Source organism: Geospiza fortis, unplaced genomic scaffold, assembly GCF_000277835.1.
Source record: "Geospiza fortis unplaced genomic scaffold, GeoFor_1.0 scaffold145, whole genome shotgun sequence".
Taxonomy (NCBI): Eukaryota; Metazoa; Chordata; class Aves; order Passeriformes; family Thraupidae; genus Geospiza; species Geospiza fortis.
In genome coordinates this window covers 4,055,677-4,065,412 of record NW_005054362.1, presented here as the reverse complement: position 1 = coordinate 4,065,412, position 9,736 = coordinate 4,055,677, and the positions used below count along the sequence as shown (strand labels likewise).

Here is a 9,736-nt window from a genome sequence, read left to right as displayed (position 1 = left end):
CGGGACCTGCCGCCAGCGGCTCCAGGAGCTTCTGCCTCCCACCAAAACACCCGCGGCTGACTCTGGGGATGAACCGATGGGTTCTGACCTTCCTGATGGGCAATTTGGGCAAATCCGGGCAAAAAAATACATCCCATCACTGCTCAGCCCCTTCCCGCAGCTCCCGGCTCGCCTCCCACTAGAGGTCACTGCAAAACCCAGTTTAAGTCGCAGTTTCCATGGATTTTCCTTCTTTTTTTTTTTTTTTTTTTTTTTTTTTTTTTAATATGCAACAGGCAGTTTTATCCACTGAAAAATTATTTTCCTGCTGGACACCAACTCCCACTTGGTGCCAGCTCTTCCAGCCTCTGCCCAGCTGTCAAAGACAGCAACAAAAGAGATTTCCCCAATTTCCAACAGGATAAAACCCATCCATTTGGGAAATGAGCAGCACCAAGTGACCTCTCCATTCTCCAGATGATCCTTCCATTAATTGTGAGCTCTGTATTTAAGGAGTTTCCCACTCAAGCCCCACCTCGCTGGATGAGGAGCTCCTGAAGGGACTTGTGGCAGGATCAGGTTCTCCAGAAATGGGAGAGCCCTTCCTGTGCCACAGGACACCCTGGTCTTACAGCAGCACTCAGGAATTGGATCTCCTCCCTCGTGCCTCAGAGCACGAGCCAGGCAAAGGCATTTCTGACCTATCCTCAGCTAATAAATATTGGGGATGAACAAAACCTTTCAAAACTTAAAATGAAAAAAACCCTCAGTAAGGCACATTTTCACAGAGAAGCACCTGTTACAGCCAGGTTGTTTAGACCCCTCTGTTTCCCAACAGAATCAGGGTTTGGTATCAGAAACAGGTTTTGGTAACAGAAAGTTAATTTTTCCCACCCAGAGCACATTTCTATTCTCATCTCTGCAGAACTTCTCCTTCCCATCCCCTTCAACACTTCAAGTCTTATCTAAGGCCAGGCACAGAAATCCTAAAGCCCAGTTTGGCCTGTTTTTTCAGCTCTGTCTCCATCTGGCACCACAGAATCATGGAATATCCTGAGCTGGAAGGGACCACAGGGATCATCATCCAACTCTGGCCCTGCACAGACACCCAAACAATCCCACCCTGTGCATCCCGAGTGGTGTCCAAATTCTGGAGCTCTGGCAGCCTCAGGGCTGTTCCCATTCCTGGTCAGTGCTCAGCACCCTCTGGGGGAAGAACCTTCCCCTGATATCCAACCTAAACCCCACTGACACAGCTCCAGCATCCTGGACATTTCTGTGACACCAAACTTTTCATTTTTGACTGTTCTCTGCAGTTACAGCCCTGAGATAAAAGCATATAAAAATGGTGCCACGGGAAAGCGCAGCAAGTGAACATCCCTGGAGTCATCTGGTTCAAAAGAGACATAAAATAAAAAAATAGACATGAGATTCAAAATGGACACAAGATCCAAAATGGGCACAAGATCTAATAGAGAGTGTCAGGCTGGCCCAGCACAGCTGAGCTGGGAGCAGCACTGCTAACACACATTCCCTCAGGAACGTGGGAGCTCTGTTTTGGAAATAGTCCTCTACTGAGAGAGGCAGCAGCTCCCTGACCCATCCTGCTCCCCTCGTGTGCTCCAGGAATTCACTCATTAGGAGTCCTGGGCTGCAGGGATCACAACAAGGAACCCCCCAGCTCTGCTCCACCCTCGGCTCTCTGGAGGGATTGGCCCAAGGGGCCGTGACCAGGGAGAATGGAAAAGGAAGATGTTCTGCCAGAGGCATTGGCAGGGTCAGCAGGGGAGCACGGCCATGTCCCGGCAATCCTGGATCTTCCTCCAGCCGTGACCTCGGGGTCAGGACTCCAGCACTCCTCAGGGATGCCCCGTGTCTGCTCCAGGAGCAGTCAGGACCCATCCAATTGTCCCCAAAGGAAATTCAGAGTGTCAGATCTTGGCAGCAGGACTTGGGGTGACACATCCCCACCCAGGAAGAACAGCCAGCCCAGGGCAATGGGAATATTTTCCTTCTCCTGAGGAAACCTTGGTGTGGCTCCTGAGAATTCATCTTCTCAGCTTAGTTTTCAAATAAATGAGAAGCCCATAAAAAAGGGATTAAAGCAGAGCAGATTCCACCACAGGACCAAGCTACGCTCGTCCTGTCACAGCAAAGCCAACAAAACATGATGATTTTTAGATATTTCACTGAGACTTTTCACAGATCTCTGGAAACCTCGTTCAGATTTCTAACAGAACTGGAATGCTGGACATGGACCATGCTTGGGAATGCAGCAGCCATGGAAAAAGGATATTTTGTGTGTGCAGGGAGGCACTTGGACTGTCTGGCACTACTGTACACGCTCCTCTAGGCAGGAGAATTCATAAATACAATTATACTGTGGAAAAATTTACACATTGTAACCTAATTTCTTTTCAAAAGAATACAGAATAAGAGGGTTTTAAGGTTAATCAACAGCCCAGGGAAACGCCAAGAGTTCTTAAGGCCTCTTGTCTGTCTCCAGGGCATGGTCTGCTATAGACTTGTTAAAGGGTGACTGTCTGTCTTTCTCAATAGAGGAGAGGTCGAGGTGAACCACTTCACTTTCATAAATCAAAAGAAAGAAAAAAAGTGAGAAAATCTCCCGAGTTCAAACATTTCTTTAAACCCCAAACTTTAAATACTAAATGGGCTTCATGGCTGCCATTTTGAAAAACATTAGTTTGCCAAAGGACCCTTTTGATTCCTATTGGAAAAGCGAGCGCTCACAGATAATCCATTGAGAATCCAAACCCCCACAAAAGGCTCCCTGAAACAATCGCAGCGCTGCTGAAGGACAACATTTTTGTGCCGAAAAGAAAACATTTTAACGCGCTACAATCCATGACACATATATTCCTCCATTTCCTTTCAGTAATTATTCATTAGAAAACATTTAACGTCACTGCGGATTTCACACTGGGCAGTCTGCACACAAAGGAGAAGAGTTGGCCCATTTAGAAGGGGCTGAGGCCGCCTTTTCTCATCCCAGGAGCTCCAAGGCGGAGGGGGCTGCCGGACACAAGGGGCCGGCTAAATTGTGCGGTTAACGGTCAAAGCCCCCCTGCCTACTTTGACACTCATTTAAAGATGACGGGGAACAATAGAGATTTGTTCTTAGCAACTCTTTCTTGTGCCACGGGGTCCCCGTCGGCCGCGCCGGGTGCTCCGAGGCCTGTGAGCGGGGCCTAGGCCCGGGCCCACCTGCCCCTGGCGCTCCCCACTTTAACACAACAAGACAGGTAAAGAATATCAGCAAAAAAAGAGCCCCATTCAGCACGTCAGCTTCAATAAAACAATGGCCTGTCAGGTTCATGCCAGCAGCTCCGAGTTTGGGTGGGTGCCAGCAAGCCCGGCCCAGGTTAGGCAAATGCTTCAGAATTCCCAGTTTGGATCTGTGCTCCCAGGTTACAGCAGGCAGCCAAGCGTTCAGGCACCTGACTTAGAGCATAAACATTTCTTTAGAGGTTTTTTTCCTCGTAGGAAGGGCTCTTTTGCTGTCTCAGCTTGTTTCACACGCACAGAGATGCTGCCCAAAACTCCCTGCTCATCCCTGAACCCCAGACAGGCTGGATGAGACAGGAAAGCAACAGCAATTCCACCTCCCTTGGGAAATTTAGGAAAAACCAGGTAAAACCCAGCTCAAATCCTGTCAGGCCAGAGCACAGACTCTGAAGTGCTCATTCTCTCAGTTGTTGGCTTTTAGATCTGAATTTCGGAGTTTTCTTCATGCTTGGATTTACTGACCAGAGACAGCTCCTTAATGAATCCTGAATCCTTATTAATTGCAGAACAGGATGGTTTATTAGAAAACATCAATTACTGATAAACTCCATAGCTAACCTCCTTATGCTCCAGAGCATTCCCCAGCTGACAGAGCACAGGATTTCCAGCTGAAAAACTAAAACTCAGATTTAAAAATCCTGGGAATACAGCAAGGCAGATTGATTCAATTTCTAGAAAAAAGAAGGATGGTCCTGACAGTCTCTAAGGTACAGGGAAAGGAGTATTTAACCACAGTAAATTCATGTATTCTAAGTTGGAGACACCTCCAGGGTGTTTAGAAGTCTTCAAGACAGAACAGAGAACCAGAGGAAAACGGCCCCAAAATTACATTTATGGCCACAGCAAGAAGGCCACTGATAAAGCAGGGATTGGGATCCCATCTCCCATAGGAGTGTTCCAACAGCTCCCAAAGACCAAACCCTTTGGGCACCAGGCAGCAGAAAGGAGCTGCCTGTGTGAGCCAGCATCAGAACTGAGAGCAGATGAGACAAACGACACCTGGGACAACAAATCCCAGCCCAAACCAAGATTTCAACTCCAGTTCCCACAGCAAAATTCAGTTTTTATCATGCCATAAGAGCCCCCCAAAAGTCAGGGGCTGCTTCCATAACATCTACACACCAGAGACTTGCAGAGGCTGCAACACAAGGTCTGATTGAGGAACTGCAGCCAAGGTCACCCAAAGCTCTCTGTGATTTAGGACAGGCCTTGCTGTGGCTCTGCTCCGTCAGGGTTGAGGGGACAGCAGTGCCAGGGCTGCAGTTTTGGGTGGGAGGAGCTGGAGGGGCAGCAAAGAAGCTGGAAGGGCTCATGGTCAGGCTGAGGATTGACTGGCAGGGCAGGATTTCAGCTGAGCCTGGAGATGCAGCCACGACAGGAATAAAGAGCAAAAACTCCTCCAGGAAACATCATCTGCCTTTCCCCGGACCCCTGGCACACAAAGCACTTTGGTACAAGATTTTAGATCCAGGAGTCAAGCACAGAGACATTGTCATTCTCTCCAAAATACCCCCAAACTCCTTCTGCCTCTGTTCCTTGGAGAAGGACAACAACCACTGCTCCCAGTCAGGTCCCAGCTTGCCATTATCCAGAAATTCCCATAAAACCTAAGGAAGAGCTCTGAACTCACCCCACTTTTCCACATTGCTACAAAAAGGCAGCTTAAGGCAAGCCAAGAAGGAAAGAGGGAAAAATTAATCTCCTCTACACCTTCTGAAGCACAAAACTACTCATTCCATATGGGATTGAGGGCAGAGCAGAGCAGGTGGAGGCAGAGGGGACTCAGCTGATTCCTAAATGGCTTCTGGATGGCTGAAAGAGGGAAATTTAATTCTCTGAAACGGGGAAAACCTGTAAATGGGTCAGAATAGCCCAATTTTATTGGATTTAGGTGCATGTTTGAATCAGAAAGTGTTGCTATTCCTCGTCTTGAAATTTAAATGTACCTAAAATTAACAAGTTTCTTTTAAAGAGTCTCATAATTCTTTGTGAATTATTTATCTTTTTTTTAAATATACTTACAGCTAAATGTTATTTGAGGAAGTGGAAATAACTGCAGTGATTTAGGTGGAAATGTTTTACCCATTAAAAATAACACAGAAGCACTTTAGAGGAAAGGGATGTGTCACCTTTATGAGACTTCCCTGGAAGAATTCCTCACTGAGGACTGTTTACAGGGAATGGAAATTATCCTGGCAGTCAGGCTGAGAATTTCCCTGCTGCTGGATGAGGAGCAAAGAGAGGATGTGGGAGAAAAGCAGGGAAGTGGGGAGAAAGGAGAAGGCAGATCCTGAAGCCAATGCTCTGCCCAAGTCCCAGCTCTGCAGCAGAACAATTATCCCAGTAATTATCCCAAATTATCTCAGTAATGAATGTGCTCATCCTGTTTGCTGGAATTCTGCCTCGTGTCATTAATACAGTAAATAGCCAGACAGGGAATCCCATCTGAGAGGGGAAAAGGCCCCTCCAAATCCAAGCCTTCCTGAGGAGGAATTATTCTTGAGCCTCCTGCAAGCATGAGTGAAAAGAAGTTCCCTCGTTCCTCTATCAGCTCCAAGCCTCAGTGGCAAAGTCCTATCTCAATGGATGGACCCTCCTGCTGCTGAATTTTGGGTCATTGAGCAGGGGGATCCACCACCCCTGACTCAGCCAGACCATGCCCAGAGCAGCACAACATGCAGAGTAAAAATCCCATCCATGCTGCAACAAGGAAAACTCCAGGGATCTCCCAGGACTGTCCCACAGCCAGACACCCCCAGCAGCTCCCAGCTCAGCCCTCAGGACCTCAGCTCCCTGAGAGACCCCTTTGCCTCCCTCTCTGCTGGGACCCACCAAAGCAAACCCACCTGTCACTCCGTGTTCTCACCAGACTTCAGATGCGGAAGGAATTCATTGTGGCTGATTAAAAATTAAATCCTCCCTTGCCTTCGGTCACTGTATTTCTCTCTCTCTGCCTCAGCCTGTCACGCTCTGTCTCTGCCACCTTCTCTCTGGGAATAATTTCCTTCCTTCTCCTTGGCCTCTGCATCCAGCTCTGCCATCTGCCCTGAGGAGCCTGGCTCCTGCTCTGCTCCCAGCTGACCACCTTGGCTGCAGCTCCTCTGCCAGTGCCTCAGAGTCACTCCTTCCTTTCCTCCAGCCCCCCCAGCTGCAGGGCCTCCCCTCCTCCTGCCTCTTTCCAGCCCAGGGAGCAGCTCCCTGGGAAGCTTTTCCAGCACATTTGGAGCTCCCAGAGCTGCTGCAGGACTGACCTTCCTGGGCTGAGCCTGGGCTCTGTGTCCCACCAGTTTTCCACAGGAACAGGAGGACAGGAGGTGCCCAGGGAGCCTCTTGCCTCTGAGCAGGTTTCGCCATGCCAATGCTCAATAAATAAACCAAGGATTAACCAGGTTATTTGCAGCAGGTGGAATGTTTGCCATGGAGACCACAGGAATTTCAGCCCCATCCAGTTCTTCAGGAGGCAGCTCTGGACAGAGAATGTCAAGGTTATGGATGTTTGTCCTGCAAAAGCCATGCCCAGGTTTTGTGATGGAATTTGATGCAGATTGCAGAGCACCACACCAAAACTGTGACCTCTGTCCAAAGAGCCCAGCTCCAGAACCTTGGGAGCATTTAGGAAAATTGGATTGTTTAAGAAACCAGCCTGCACCTGTGTTAGTGGTGCAGCACTGCAGAATTTCCCCTGGAAGTTTTCCTAAAGTCTATGATGAGAGAAACTCATCAGCAGAAACCAAGAGACCTGCGCCTTAATTATAATTTGTTATGAACCTTCCCATTTCAGTATCTTCTTGGAAAAAATAAAAACGTAGCTGGATTGGTGTTGGAGTTCCATCTGTCATCTCCTCTGTCAAGATTTCATTACCATGCAAGTGAGATGTCATCCCAGTCCCAGCTTCCAAGATATTTCTGTGCTGAAGTCCAAAAATGGCCATTAGCCAGCAGAGAAGGAAAGGGAGCCTTTAGGAGCACACACGAATCGAGGAGAAAAGTTGTTCTTACCCCACATTGTCCAGGCTAAACTCAACTATATTTCTGCACCAGGAAGTTTCTGCACAAGTCCTGATATCTGTGACTGAATTGCATCAGTTGTGTGCTTTATAAAAATACAATTTTCAGATCATTACCCCATCATTTAACCTATAGAAATGCACCACTCAAATACACAGTAATACAGACAATAGAAATCTTAAAATCCCAGTGTGATTGGGTTGGAAAGGACCTTAAAAACCCTCCAGTCCCAACTCCCTGCAGGAAATGCCCCATGGAATAGATCTCTCTGTTAATGCATCTCCCCCTAGAGCCACGATAATTTACCTGGGCGTCCATCCTGGCTGCTGTTACCAATTATTCCAGGGAAACCATTCACCAGGGGCTTTGAACCTGGGTAAGGTCCCTCAGAACTCTGGGCAGCTGGGCAGGGACAACATCCTCACCCCAATTGAGCACCTTTAATAATTTACTGGGACCAGGGACTTGGACCTATGGCACTTGCATCCACTTAGTGGCCACTTTTCCAAGATAAGAACTAGAAACTGTATCTTCCTCCAGATTAGGTTGCACCTGGGATCCTTGAGGAGTCAGGGTGAGCTTTCTGTGTTAATTACAAACTACCAAAATTAGGGTAGTGTTGAGCTGGAGCCATCCCAGTTTGATGCCACCACGTTGCAGGTGGTGGGTGCTCAGCTGCTCCTTCAGAACCCACAGTGGCTGAGGCTGCAGGAGCTGCCTGGAGCTGGGAGCTTTAAGGTTAATAATGTATATTCCCTTGGTTATAGGATCTCCCTTCCCCAGGCTAAGACATGCTTAAAAATTAACAGTGCAGATATCCCACAAAGGAGGAGCAGGTGCTAAGACTCCACATGAATCTTTCATGTGATTCCAACTCACAGAGGCAATTTTAGCAGCTTCCCTGAGTTGCTGCAGCCTTTGGGATCTCCCCACCTCACTGGGACAGGGCCCAGGGTGGGTACTGATTATAAATTACAGATTGGAATAAAACTCTTGTGGAGGATGAGGGCCCCACTCTCACATGCAGATATTGAATTCTGCCTTTTTCCTCCCCGGGGTCCTGACGTGCTGTAACCAGATCTGGGGAGAGGCTGCTCCTCCTGCACCTTGCCAGCCTCACTCAGCATCAGCTGCTGAAAAACTACACCCCGAGCTCTGAGCCATTCCTACAGCTGCTTCTACAGGGAAAATATTCATTAAATTCACTCAGGATTTATCCCATTCATTCCTCTGAGGCGTGGGGATACATTGCTGTGAGTGTTTGAACTCGGAACAGGGGGCAGGGAGCACTGAGCAGCACCAAAGCTTTAGGGTAAAAATCCCAGGGATTTGGCATATTAACACTGCAAGCCACTCAGTTTAGATCCTGGGCACCTTCCAGGAAAAGGGAGAGGAAAATAGAGAAATTAATATAATATGGGGTGGTGTAATACAGAGATGGAAAGCATATAAATGTGTGTTATTGACTTTGGGGCAGAAACACTGAGGAACACTCATTAATCCGTTTAGGGATGTGCTGGAGCAGAGCTGAGGGTGTCACTGAGAGTTACAAGAAATGGAAAGCAAAGGGTGCTTGTGGCACTCAGACTCTCCAGGCAGGTCCAATTTATCCTTCCCAATCCTTTCTTTTGCTGACAGAAAATCCCAAGTCCCTGTCTGGTTACAGGGACAAGGAGGATCTTTTCAATGAGCTGGCCTGGACTCCTGGGTGTGCCATGGACATCCCTTGTCCACCTGGACTGTTGGACATGCCAAGAAGGTGTTACCCTGTTCACCAGAACAGCTCTGCTCTCTCTCACACGTTATTTCTCACAAATTACAACTGGAAGTTGCCACCAGCTAAAATGAAATCCCAAAGAGATCTTTCCATGCCATCAGTGGAAAGGGGATTACTCAGGGAATTGCAGAATCATTTGGGTTGGGAAAGACATCCAGGATTGAGTCCAACCTGATCCTGACCTTGTCCCCAGCCCAGAGCACTGGGTGCCACATCCAATCCTCCCTTGGACACTCCCAGGGATGGGGGCTCCAAAGCTCCCTGGGCAGCCCCTTCCAGTCCCTGACCACCCTTTCCATGAAGAAAGCACAGAAAAACCCAATTAAAAGGAATTCAAATAGACAGAAATGCGGTTCTTTGCTGAAAAAAGCAAAATGACAACTTGGTAGCTGGAGCCAGGGTGTTGTGATGGACACATGGAGCTCTTCAAACACTCCTTGCAACCCAGAATCCTGCTTTCCTCCAGCAAAATCTTTTGTTTCTAACCCACATTCTTTCTCCAGCTGGTTGAGAGGAAACAAAAACAAAGCAGACAAAAAAACCCTCAAATACCCAACACTCCAAAACAACACAGAGGGAACAGATCATTTGATCCTGGTAAAATCCATGAAAACCACAACCTGCTCATTCCTATGGACGGCTCATGGGATGGCTCCCAGGAAATCA

General features: G+C 48.0%; 1 protein-coding gene across 1 annotated transcript in view; it reads right to left on the bottom strand.

The window, feature by feature from the left end:
• The window catches only part of MYO1H (myosin IH), a 27,657-nt gene extending 21,478 nt beyond the window's left edge, over positions 1 to 6,179 (bottom strand). Inside the window, exon 1 of the mRNA XM_031059464.1 lies at positions 6,132 to 6,179. The gene's annotated coding sequence lies outside the window, so the exon portion shown is untranslated. The remainder of the gene's footprint in view (positions 1 to 6,131) is intronic.
• Positions 6,180 to 9,736: the final 3,557 nt, after the last annotated feature.